The following is a 14,188-nucleotide window of genomic DNA, read 5'->3' as shown; positions in this document are numbered from 1 at the left end:
GAACCATAAAACTAAAGAGAAAATGGCAGTAGAAAATTCTCAAAGGTCAATAATCACACAAAATGTAAATGAACTGAACTCACCTATCAAAAGCCACAGTGACTGCTTGGACCAGACAATGAAACCCAACTTTCTGGTGGTTCCAGGAAACACAGCTGATCTCCAAAGATAAAAATAGACTCAAAGTAAATGAATGGAAAACATTTTACCGGTAAATGGGACCGAAAAAATAAAAGGCAAGAAAGTCATATTTATACCCGTAAAAAATACTTTCAGATAAAAAAAGTTAACAAGAGCAGGGAAGAACATTATATAATTATTAAGGAACAATATATGAGGAAGATAATACATATCACTATTTATGTACCAAACTAAGAAGCATCAAAATATATAGGCAACTATTTATTAACAAATCTAAAAACAGACATTGGCAGCAACACAATAATAAGGGATGTCAATACTTCACCTTCATCAGGAAATATAGGCGAAACACTACGTGATTTGCACATCAAAGACATCTTTACAGATACATCACCCAAAGCAGTGATAGTGAAGGCAAAGATAAACAGCTGGGACTACATCAAATTAAAGAGCTTCTGCACAGCAAAAGAGACAATAACAAAAACAAAGAGAAACCCCACTGACTGGGAGAACATTTTTGCACCCAACACTAATGATAAAGGACTGATCACAAAAATCTGCAAAGAGCTGATGAGACTCAACAACAACAAAGAAAATAACCCAGTCAAAAAATGGGCAGAAGAGCTAAAAAGAAACTTCTCTGAAGAGGAAATGCAAATGGCCAACAGGCATATGAAAAAATGTTCAACATCACTTGTAATCAGGGAAATGCAAATCAAAACTACCATAAGATACCATCTTACACCAGTGAGAATGGCACATATTAAAAAAACTAGCAACAACAAATGTTGGCGAGGTTGTGGAGAAAAAGGAACTCTCCTGCACTGTTGGTGGGAGTGCAAACTGGTCCAACCACTATGGAGAGCTGTGTGGAGATTTCTGGACCTACTAAACATAGAGCTTCCATATGATCCAGCAATTCTACTCCTAGGTATTTACCAAAAGGACACAGAAACATCAATTCCAAAGAGCACCTGCACACCTATGTTTATAGCAGCACTGTTTACAATAGCTAAGCTTTGGAAACAGCCCAAATGCCCAAAAATAGATGACTGGATCAAGAAGATGTGGTACATATATACCATGGAATATTACTCAGCATTCAAAAAAGATAAACACATGCAATTTGCAGCAACATGGATGGCACTGGAAGGGATCATGCTCAATGAAATAAGCCAAAAAGAAAAAGAAAAATACCGGATGGTCTCACTCATAGCAGGAATCTAGAAAACTTAAATAAGGGACCAGGAAAATGAATAACTATAAGAAAGTGAAAATCAGAATCAACAAAAAACTATGAACCAGAGACACTTTTTGGGGGGTGGGGGGCGGGAGGGGAGGGACTGGGGTCAGAATGGGGGGGTTGCAATTGTATGGGGAATATAAAAATAAAATTTATTTATTTATTTATTTTTTTAAATTTTCTAGAGGCATGTCTTATTTATTTATTTATTTGGTTGGTTGGTTGGTTTATACATGCACTGGGTACAGTCAGAAGCGCGGGAGGGAGAGAGAACTCACCAGAGCCAGAGCGGGGAGCAGAGCAGGCAGAAGGACCGAAGTACACTGCTGAGGGGAGCAGCGGGCGGCAGGAGAGGTCTGCGCGCCACGTGGGACCCTCCTCCGGTGGCCGGGGAGCAGCCGGGGATCGAACCGGCACCGCAGTGGCCGCGGGCAGCTTCGCAACCCAGCGCTCAACCGCTGCGCCACCGGGGAGGCCCAAAAAAAAAATAAAATTTATTATATAAAAAAAAAATAATCCACCTTCATCAATGTACTGATCAACCAGAGCGAAAATCAAAAAGGAAAGAAGCTTAAATGAAGAATTACACCATATTCCTACTAATTATTTATAGGGCTCTACACACACATAAATATATATATTCTTCTCAAGTGTACTTGGAACATTCTTGAGGACAGACCACAGGTAAGGTCACAAAACAAGTGTCAATAAATTGATAAAGATTGAAATTATATCAAGTATCTTCTTGGATTACAGTGGTAACAAAATAGAAATCAACCACAAAAAGAAAGTGGGAAAACCTCTAATATGTGAAGATTTAACAATATACTACTGGAATTACTATTGAGTTAACAAGGAAATCACAGAGAGAAATTTAAAAATGCCTGGAGACAAACAAAAATAACGATATGAACTGCCACAACCTAGGGGACACACCAAAAGCAGTACTAAGAGGGGAGTATATAGTAATACAGGCCTACATCAAGCAAAAAGAAAGCACTCGAGTAAATCATCTAATATTACACTTCAAGAAACTAGAAAAAGAAGAAGAAATGAAACCAAAAACCAGCAGAAAGAGGGAAATGTTAAAGATTAGATAAGAAATAAACAATATAAAAATCAAGATGTTCAAAGAACCAAAATCTGGGTCTTTGAAAAATTAAAAGATAAACCTCTAACTAGACTGACTAAGAATAAAAGGCAGAAGATCCTAAAAAATAGAATGAGAAATGAAAGAGAAAAAGTTATAATAGACATCTCAGAAATACAGAGGATCATTAAAGACTACTATGAACAGTGGAAAAAATGAACAAATTTTTAGCAGCATAAAACCTTATTCAGAAGGAACAGAAAACAGATCAATTACTAGCAAGGAAATTGAAAAAGCCATCTAACATCTCCTAAAAAGCAAAAGTCTAGGCTGAGGTGGTTTCATAAGAGACTTCCACCAAACCTTCAAAGATGAATTCATACCTATTCTTCTCAAAGTCTTCCAAAAACCTGAAGAGAAAGGAATGCTTCCAAATATATGTTGAGAGGTCTGATACCAAAATACACAAGGATATCATGAAGGAGAAAGAGGGCAAGGAGAAAGAAGAGATGACTACAGAACAATATCACTGATGAACATAGATGCAAAAATCATCAACAAAATCTTAGCAAACTGAATTCAATGATGCATCAAAAGGATCATATATCATGACCAGGTTGGATTTATTATAGGGATTCAAGAAGCATCAACATCTGCAAATTGATCAATGTAATTCACTTTATACTGTGTAACTCACAATATAAAGATTATTGGGGCTCTGATGTGAAAACATACATTTGTGGAGGCTTGAACCTATAACCCCCAAAACAAATACAACAATGGAAACCAACTTATCTCAATAAAAACAAAATTAGATGCTCATATCAAGAGATGCAGAGAAGGCATGTGACAAGATTCAGAATCCACATATGATAAAAACTCCCAGTAAAAGAGAAAGAACATACTTCAACATAAAAAGACCATATATGACAAAACCTCAGTTAACATCATATTCAATCATGAAAAAATGAAAGTATTCCCTTTATGATCAGGGTACACAAGAAAGATGTCCACTTTTACCATTACTATTCAACATAGTAGTAGAAGTTCTAGCTAGAGCAGTTAGGTAGGAGAAAGATATAAAAGAAATCCAAATTGGGAAAGAAGAAGTAAAATGATCACTATTTGCTAATAAATGATGATATTCATAGAAAGCCCTAATTGGGCCTCCCTGGTGGCGCAGGCGGTTGAGCACAGCACTGTGAAGCTGTCCACAGCCTCTGCAGCACAGGTTTGATCCCAGCCAGCCGGTGAGAGTCCCACATGGCGCGGCAGACCTTGCCTGTCTTGCCCGCTGCTCCCCTCAGCAGTGTACTTCGTCAGTCTGCCTGTTCTGTTCCCCGCTCTATCTCTGGTGAATCTTCTCACCCTCCTGTGCATCTGGCCTGTACCCTGGTTCCTGTATAAATAAATAAATCTTTAAAAAAAAAATAAAGCCCTAAAGACTCCACTAAAAGACTAATTGAAGCAATAAATCAGTACAGTAAAATAGCAGGTTACAAAATCAATATAGAAAAGTCTTGTATGTTTCTATATGTGAATAGTGTACTTGATGAGAAAGAAATGAAGAAAATAATCCCACCTACAAAAGCATCAAAAAGTATTAAATAACTAGGAATAAACCTAACAATGGAAGTGAAATTGTTAGAATAAATAAAAACTATAAGACATTGGTAAAAGAAATAGAAAAAGAAACACAGAAATGGAAATATTCCTTGTTTATGAATTGGAAGAATTAGCATTGTGAAAATGTCACCCAAATACTACCCCAAGCAAAATACAGATTCAAAGCAATTCCTATCAACGTTTCAATGTCATTCTTCAAAGTAATAGAGCAAATATTACTGAAATTTATACAGAACCAGAAAAGGCCCTGAACATCCAAAGCAACCTTGACAAAAAAAAAAAAAAAATGGAGATATCATACTCCCAGATTTCAAACTACACAACAAGGCTATCATTATCAAAATATTCTAACAAATAATTGAACCTGAGCAGGGAACCTTTAGGAGACAACAGGATTTAGATGAAGTGATGAAGGTAGGTATCTGATCCCATCATCAAATCTAAATGTATAATTATAAAACTTTCAGGTGAAACTTTAGGAGAAAATCTTCCAAACAGTGGATTATGCAAAAACTCCTTAAATGACTTTAAAAGTGAAATCTATTTAAGGAAAACTGATTAATTAGACGGCTTTAAAACGTAAAACTTTGCTCTGAAAAAAAAAGTCATCCTAAAAGAATGAGAAGTCAAGTGACAAAACAGAAGAGAATATTTTCAAATCACATATTCAACAACAGATTTGTTACCAGAATATATAAAGAACTCTCAAAACTCAACAATAAGAAAACACATATCCCTCAAAAAAATAGGAAAAGGGTTTGAATAAAAATTTACCAAGGAAAATATACATATGATAAATAAATCATTAGTCATTAGGGAAATGCAAATTAAAATGATAATGAATACCATTAAAAATCAATCAGAAGGACAAGGATGCAGAGGAACTGGATTGTTGGAGGTAATACAAAATGGTACAGCACTTCAGGAGAACAGTGAACCAAATACTTAAAATGAGACATAGTAGTCCCAAGCTTGGGATTTAGCCTAGACAAAGAAAAACCTATGTTCACATATACATGTACAGTAATTTTTATCATAACTTACAAATAATAAACAAAATTGAAAGCAATCTAAATATCTTTCCATGGAGAAAGGGATAAACAAATGTGGGTACATCTGTAACAGTGTGATAGGCATAGAAAGGGGAGGTTCCATGTTCCCTGGCTCATCCAAGAAAGGGTGGAGCTGGGCAGGGAGGTGAAGCTGGAAAAGGACTGAAATAAGGAGGAAGAACGCCGAGAGAAATAGAGAAAGAAGACCTTGAAGAGACACATGGAGGAGAGACATGTGAAGAAGAAAGTGTGCTCACTTCTCAGCCTTGGACTTATACCAGGGACGTGGGGGACATGAAAGGAGACACTTGAAGGAGATAGAGACATGGGTGAGACACTCTAGGGGAGGCTGACAAAGGCAGTCTTTATCTTTTTTTTTTTTTAAAGATTTATTTATTTATTTATACAAGCACTGGGTACAGTCAGAAGCGCGGGAGGGTGAGAGAATTCACCAGAGCCAGAGTGGGGAGCAGAACGGACAGAAGGACCGAAGTACCCTGCTGAGGGGAGCAGTGCGTGGCAAGAGAGATTTGCGCGCCATGTGGGACCCTCACCCTGAGGCCCTGCGGATGGAACCAGCACTGCAGAGGCTGCGGGTAGCTTCGCAGCCCAGCGCTCAACTGCTGCGCCACCAGGGGAGGCCCAGGCAGCCTTTATCTTGATTTTGATTTTGCTCTTTTTCTTCCAGACATGCCTGGCCTTTTCTACCCCTTTCCTATGGGTCCCATCAGAAGGGGCCTTCGATTTGTGGCAAGCTTTCAGGCTTCATTGGCCCTGCTTTGGGGTAGCCCTGTTTCGCTGGGCATTTACCCACAAGGGGATGAGTGCTTGTGGGTAAAGCACTCATGGGTGCTTCATGAGGAAACTTTTTAACCATATTCTCTCTCCTCTCCTCTTTTTTGCACACTAATTGGTATTAAAGGTTTTTTTTCTATTAAGGTCTTTCGCACTAGAATATGTTTTGTCTTTATGCAGCAGATGGCAGAACCCATTTAGAGAGTGAAGGTTGGGGGTTCCCAGGGTGCTCTTTACCCTGGAAAGTATAGTATTGCATAGTATTCCATTTTGTGGGAATACTATGCAACAATAAAAAGGAATGAATTCTTTTTTTTTAATAATAAATTTTATTTTTATATTCCCCATACAATTGCAACCCTCCCTTTCTGATCCCAATCCCTCCCCTCCCGCCCCCCACCCCCCCAAAAGTGTCTCTGTTTCATAGTTTTTTGTTGATTCTGATTTTCACTTTCTTATAGTTATTCATTTTCCTGGTCCCTTATTTAAGTTTTCTAGATTCCTGCTATGAGTGAGACCATCCGGTATTTTTCTTTTTCTTTTTGGCTTATTTCGCTGAGCATGATCCCTTCCAACGCCATCCATGTTGCTGCAAATTGCATGCGTTTATCTTTTTTGAATGCTGAGTAATATTCCATGGTGTATATGGACCACATCTTCTTGATCCAGTCATCTATTTTTGGGCATTTGGGTTGTTTCCAAAGCTTAGCTATTGTAAACAGTGCTGCTATAAACATAGGTGTGCAGGTGCTCTTTGGAATGGATGTTTCTGTGTCCTTTTGGTAGATACCTAGGAGTGGAATTGCTGGCTCATATGGAAGCTCTATGTTTAGTAGGTCCAGAAATCTCCACACAGCTCTCCATAGTGGTTGGACCAGTTTGCACTCCCACCAACAGTGCAGAAGAGTAAAAGGAATGAATTCTTGATAAACACAATGACATGGAAGAATCTCAATGGTTTGCTGAATGAAAGAAGCCACTTTCAAAAAATTATAAACTGTATGATTTCTTTCATATGACTATCTGGAAAAGGCAAAAACATAACTGAAAAAATCAATGATCACCAGCATTTAGGGGTCAAGGAAAGTATCGGATTACAAATTGAGGCAGAATATTTTCTGGTACAATGGAAATCTTCTATAGTTACTACACAAATCCATATGTATTAATACTCACAGAATTGCACTCCAAAAAAGTTAACTTAATTGTATGTAATTTTTAAATAATAAATTAATAAAAGTAAAAAAAAAATCTCTACATCAACAGAAGAAAGTATATTGTGTTGCAGGTTTTAAAAAAATTTAAGATAGTTTGCTACATAAGTGATTTACTCATTGATCTCTCAGGAATTGGTAAGAGGTTTACATAAATTAATAAAAACTAACTATCTTGCAATAACTAAATTTTTTCTTAAATATTTTTAATACCTCTACTTACTATTGTTAAACCATTATTATTAGTAATTGCTTTTCAGGCTAATCTTGGAAGTCAAAGGGTAGTTATCTAATTGCTTACAATTATACCATTTAATAATCCTCCATAAAATCCTTGTTATCATGCCTTAACTAATTCATGTGCAAAAATCTTTTTGATGACAATACATATTATTTAAAGACAATCCAAACCAATCAAGTGCTTATTGGGTCAATTTACAAAGAGGTGCATTAATCCCTAAAGTATATAAGAATCATTAAGAGAATAAGGAAATGACCGAGGACCTAGAAAACTTGTGTTCTCACCTTACATCCATTATCAGCTATTCCTCAATGGAGGAGGAGTTGCTAATCTGATTGCTCAGGATCTGGAATTCTTTGGGTGAAAACATGACATTGAAAAGACATCTGAATGTGTGAGCATGCCCTCTTTCTCTTCCTGGAATTAGATCAAGAAATATACTGACATTCTCATGTTCTTTTTCACTTTCAACATCAATCTCCAGCGGGTCTTTCTTCTTTGAAGGAAGAAAAGTGGTCTTTCCACTTTGACTTTTCCACAGTTTGGTAAGAATGCCTTCATATTCCCCCATACAACCAACAGCACCATACTCAAAATCAAGATATCTCCAAAGACTTTTTTCCTTCCTAAATAGAATTTTTTTTTCTTCAGTGTACATGATCTTTTTACTGGTATTTATATTTCTTTTTTTTATGTTTTACATCATCGTTCATTTTTAAACAATGTTTGCTTCCCCCTATACCCCCTCAGGTATAGTTCCAGTAGAATTTCCTTCACCAATGCAGGGCAGGGCCAAAACAGAGACACCCGATCAATATGAAAAAAATATTTTGGCTCCTGTACATAATACTAAACTGACCCAGATTACTTATTCTGTTGTTATAGCAAAAGTTTCCTTGTTTATAAGTGATGTTGAACATTTTTTTCATATATTTCAAACTGGATTGTTTGCTTTGTTTTTGTTGAGTAGTGTACAATCCAATCAAAAGATGGGCAGAAGAGCTGAAAGGAGGAAATGCAAATGGCCAATTAGGAAATGCAAATGGCTAACAAATATATGATAAAAATGCTCAACATCACTTATATAAATCAGGGAAATACATGGAAACTTTTGCTATAACAACACACTAAGTAATCTGGGTCAGTTTAGTATTATGCACAGGAGCCAAAATATTTTTTTCCATATTGATTGTGTGACTCTGTTTTGGCCTTGGTGTTATGCCTTTAAGTCTTCTCAATTTGCTTTAGATATAATAACTCTAATTTTAGTTTGGGGAGAAGGAGGGAGGGAGAAAAAGTGGAGAATTAGGAAAAGAGAGCATGGGGCCTCATTTTGGCTATTAGTCTCAGCCATGTGCCCCATTTAGGAATCTGATATTTACATAGAAATTAATATAGTTAGACTTTATTCTTCATTTATTGTTATTAATTTTGTGTAATTCCTTAGAGGGAAGAAAAAGTGAGTGACAGGCTTCAGATAACTGAATCCTTAGACAATTAGAAGTCATATCCCTTACCTTTAAGAAGCTTAAAAGGAGCATGCGCAAAACTGAAATCCTTCTAAATTATAAAATTTGTAATGAGGATAAGTCCATTACATTGTCTGCCCAATGTAAACTAAAAAAACAACATCCAAAGACCCTGCCTAACTTAAGCCCTGCTACTTATAATCTATAAAGCAACAAACAAAGGATATTTTATACCACATGATAAGAGTAAATCATAATTTAGGTAATACAAGGTCACATTCTATTCTTCCTTTTTCCATTTTACTTTCAGACTCAAACGTGCTTTATGAATCTCTATCACTATTCACTTTTGCCTTTAAAGTAAGCAAACAGGCAGTAGAATAACTCAAAGGCAGAGTTCTTTGCTTCCCTTTGTAAAAATCCAAAAAGCTCTAACAGATTTTTAAGTGCAGAGTATTCACTGACCCAATTATATGAACAGCTCGTTAATTCATTGTGATATTCACCTGGGATTACCTAAGACTTTTTATTAATTTTGGTATAATCATAGCACATTCCTCTGCTCCCTCCCTTCCTGAGAATTCGATTCACTTAGAAAAATGGGTGGGTAACTACTTTCCTTAACTAGCACAGAACATCTCAATCCTTAGATTATAGAGATTTTGAAGAGCATCAGTCCTAGAAATAAGGTTATAATACTGAAAATATGGCAGACTGCAAAAGCAATTCATTCTTATGATTTTCTTTCAAAATAGCACAATGTAGATTAAAAGATATAAGATCAGTGTATGAGAAGGTAGGGTGACATATATTTTTAGTTCCCCGTTTGTGGTGACCCAAAATGCTTATAATTTTGAAGAGAATCTCAAGCTTGAAGAAATAAACCCAGAAGTGTTTCCCCAAAGATTTTGGTATGTAGCCTATCCAAATCAATTTATGCCATTTCTGACAGTTATGAATAACTTCTACTTTCCCCAGAGAGAAAAAGCTAATGCAAAATTTAACTGAAAGCAAAATGGAAAAGTATAACAATGTTAAAATATAGACTGCTTAAGCCTAGTGAGTCCAGTCCAGAAATTCCTCATTGCTCTTTATACAATCTTTCACTCATAATCATGCTTTTAGGAAATGTCTAGTCAACATTACCCACATCTCTAACTTTGGGCATCCTCCACCTCAGAAGTGGAAGAACAATCCCCTCTGGCTACATCTGACCTTGGACTAAAAAACATTCTCCCTTAAGCCCTCCCTCCCCTCACCCCCAATAAACTGGTAAGGAATTTTGTCAGGAAGAAGGAATTTTGTCAGGGCTCTGAAGTATAGGAGAAAAAAAGTGACAGAATGATAGAATCTGAGGTCAGAAAATTCCAGCTGAGGCTGGCAAGACTATCTGGAATCAGCTTCCCTGGGGGTGGTAATACAGGAATGATATTGTTTACTTCATGGGGTAGCTCGAAGATCAAATGAGATAATTGGGTGAAAGTGCAGTAAAAAGTGTTAAGTGGTTTATAAATGCAACAAAGAGCTGTTGTTTTCCAATTTCACATATCCTGTGTTGATGAGTATGTCCTTTACTGTACCTAACAAATACTCCCTTAGAGTTATTTGGGATGGGCACAAGAAAGGCTCCTGGACTTCTCTCTAAGGTGTTGCTCTGAGTCACTGCATATGGTGAGTGTCAGAACTGATGGAAAGTCATAAGTCATTCCTGCCTCCCCAGCTAGGATCCTAATGGGGGGGTGGGGTGGAGGAGAGATTTCCTTGTCTCAATTTTTTGAAGCCTGATTTCAATTCTGTTCTTTCAAATATGCATTCAATCTTTCCTCCCCATCAACTTAAGGTCCATTGTCACTGCAAATGAAAACCAACCTTTCAAGTTACAGAACCTTAACAAAGAACTCTAGGTCTATCCACTCTTTTCTTTGCTCTTTTCCGTCAGCAGTATTTAATGAAAACAGAAACTTGAATTTAAGAAGAAAACAATTCTAGCGACAACTTCTTGCTTTAGCAATGACCATGCTTTCCCACTGCTCCCTAACTCCCCTGTGACTTGACTGAAACACATACGTGGGTCCTTGCTGAGAGGGGGAGGCGGGGAAATTCACTCAAATGCACGCACGCACACACTAGTAGCCAGTCAATCACAGACACATCTGAGTCTTTGCCAACTTGCATTCACGTTAACAGAAAAGGGACCAAAAGCCTTCACCGCCAGCTCCAAAAAGACACTGCAACCGCCAGTGGCGCTGCGGTAGCTGCCTCTGAGCTATAGCCTCCAGTCGGAATTTCAGATCTAATTCTTTAATGAGTACTACTAATCTGTTTTTTCGACTACTCCTCTAGGCTTCGCCCATTTCTTTCCTTGGGAGATCCGGAGAAATCAGGTCACTTTGCACTTCTGCAGCGGGGTAAGTGGGAGTAAATGAAATTCTCACCAACTTAACCCGAAGTCCGCTAAACTGCCCCACCTCTCCACCATCCCGTCCACATCAGCGCCTGAACTCCTGGCAAAGGTCCCAGTTCACAAGGTGCCTGAGCTTGGATGGGATGTGGAGGAGCCCAATGAGAAAAGCAGCAGTGAAAGGATGACAGGAGATTGTTCGAGGACATAATGAGGTGGGGTTTGGGAGATGAGCAAAGAGACTGCACAGAAGCACTCTCTAGCCCCAAACTCACAGACAGTAACTCCGAAACGCAGTTAACCACAAGGTAAAGGCCATTTCTCCCTATCCTCTCCCTCTCTCCCCCGCTCCCCGCCTGGACACCTGGTGAAAATGCAAACTGCAGGTGTACCTGGAGCGAATACCATGATTTCCTCCAGCCGCTATGCCCCCAGGTAAGGAGAGACAGAGGGATGGGCGGAAGATCAGGACTTGAAGGGCTCCGGTGTAAGGCTCCGGCCGGTCACCGGTCAGAACCTCGGACAGCTCCTTGCAGCGTCTTCCCGGGGCCGAAGCTTCAGCCGCTGCGGCGCGCTCAGCCTCCACAATGCACTGCTCCGCCGGGGGCCACCGCGGCGGCAGGAGGAGGAGACCGAATGCCTGCTCAGTTCATCCCTCCTTCATGTGCCAGCGCAGCGTACATTGCTGCTTAGGGAGCAAAACACTTTCTCCGCTTCCACGGAAGGAGGAAGGACGGAAGAGGAAGAGAGAAAAAGGTAATTGCCCAGCCTCCCGGCAGGGGACAGCTAATTGCTTCTAATTACCTGCTGTTGCTAGCCCGGTGGATATTGAACTGACATTTAGCACGGGTTTGTCTTTTTTTTTTTTTTTCCTTTTACTCAAAGAGCATTACTCTCAAAACTGACTCTCAGTTACTCAAGTTGGATTAGCTCGGAAAGGAAAGGTGGGATCTCCAAGTTAATGGGTATTTGGGGTCCAACTCTCCTCTCTCCCCCGACTTCTAGTCTTCTGCCAACACCAGGAAGAGAGCAGGAGGGAAGAACTGGGTGATTATGAAGCTTATACGGAGGGCATCGCTACTAGGCCTCCTCCCAGGCCACCAGTTGGCCTCTGAAAGGTCCTAAGTTTAAAAGCCTTCAAGGTTATCACTTCAGGGAAAGCAGGGCTGGCCAGCATAGAGAAAAAGAGAACTCAGTGATGCAAGTCTCCACCCACAAAAAAATATCCTATGAAAGGATGAATCACCAGTGTGTGAACAACCCTGAAACCAATCAAGAAAACTTACTGCTTCCCCTACTTTAACCCAGCTGAAAACTAAGCCCCAATCCATATACATCCAGGTCTACTATAAAAATACTGGGTCAGGCTGCACAGTCATTTCATGATTCTAATCTATTGCTCATTTTAAGGCACTATATAGTTCCCCAAGTAATGCTTGTGCAGTGTGGACAGCTCACACTAGATGTTATCCAACTTCAAACAGGCCAATGTGTATTCCAACCCCAGAGCTAAAGCGTCACAGGATCCTCCATATAAAAGCAGATGTCAGTCATTTTGGGTTTTATTCTCTATTTTTGCAGCTGAATGTTTTTTCCAAGAACAAAGAGTGATAGGGATTATTTCCAATGTTGTACGGGTTTTGTGTACTTGCTCTCCCTGGAAAATATAGCTACCCTGAAAAATACAATACTTCTTAAAAATCTAGTTTGTAGCCATAATTCTACACTCTTTTGGCAAATATATAGCATTCGAATAGCCTTATTGGCACTGATTTTGTTCAAAGCCATCTGATAAATTGAAAATGCAAGTAGTTTTTACAGCTCTTGAACTACAGTTTGCATGAAAGCATATGGGCAATCTCAACATAACACAACCAGTACTGCTCTTAATACCTGGCTCAACAGAGGCTGGAACAGATGGGACCTGTCTCAGCAGTCACAAGATGCGCGTCAGCTGATGGGCAGGATGAAGTGTGTACATGACAGGATGCAAACCTCTCACATCCCCCAGTTACACAAAAGTTAGGGATCAGTGAAGCCTCACTCTGTTTTCTTTGCTTTACCATCAGGGGAAGTGTGAATATTTGAAATAACATTTAAATCATCCATTTCTTTTAACATACTCAAAAGGGTTCCCTTTTACAACCTTTTCTTTTTTTTTTATTTCTTATGGTATATATATATATATATTATTATAAATTTTATTTTTATATTCCCCATACAATTGCGACCCCCTTATTTTGACCCCAATTCCTCCCCTCCCCGCCCCCTACCCCCCATAGAGTGTCTCTGGTTCATAGTTGTTTGTTGATTTTGATTTTTTCTTTCTTATAGTTATTCTTTTTCCTGGTCCTTTATTTAAGTTTTCTAGATTCCTGCTATGAGTGAGACCATCCTGTATTTTTCTTTTTCTTTCTGGCTTATTTTGCTGAGCATGATCCCTTCCAGCGCCATCCATGTTGCTGCAAATTGCATGTGTTTATCTTTTTTGAATGCTGAGTAATATTCCATGGTGTATATGTACCACATCTTCTTGATCCAGTCATCTATTTTTGGGCATTTGGGTTGTTTCCAAAGCTTAGCTATTGTAAACAGTGCTGCTATAAACATAGGGGTGCTGGTGCTCTTTGGAATTGATGTTTCTGTGTCCTTTTGGTAAATACCTAGTAGTGGAATTGCTGGATCATATGGAAGCTCTATGTTTAGTAGGTCAAGAAATCTCCACACAGTTCTCCATAGTGGTTACAACTTTTTCTTAATGAACTTTATTCTCCTAGTTCATAAACAATTACTCAAAACTAAGTTCAAGAAAAAACACTGATATAGAAATAGAAAAAAAAGACTTTGGAATCAGTCAGACACAGCTAGAACAGCTTCACCAATTACAAATTATATAACCTTAGATAAGTTACTTAT

Source organism: Talpa europaea, assembly GCF_964194135.1.
Source record: "Talpa europaea genome assembly, chromosome: 13".
Classification (NCBI taxonomy): Eukaryota; Metazoa; Chordata; class Mammalia; order Eulipotyphla; family Talpidae; genus Talpa; species Talpa europaea.
The sequence above is the reverse complement of the archived record's forward strand: the minus strand, read 5'-3'. Positions refer to the sequence as shown.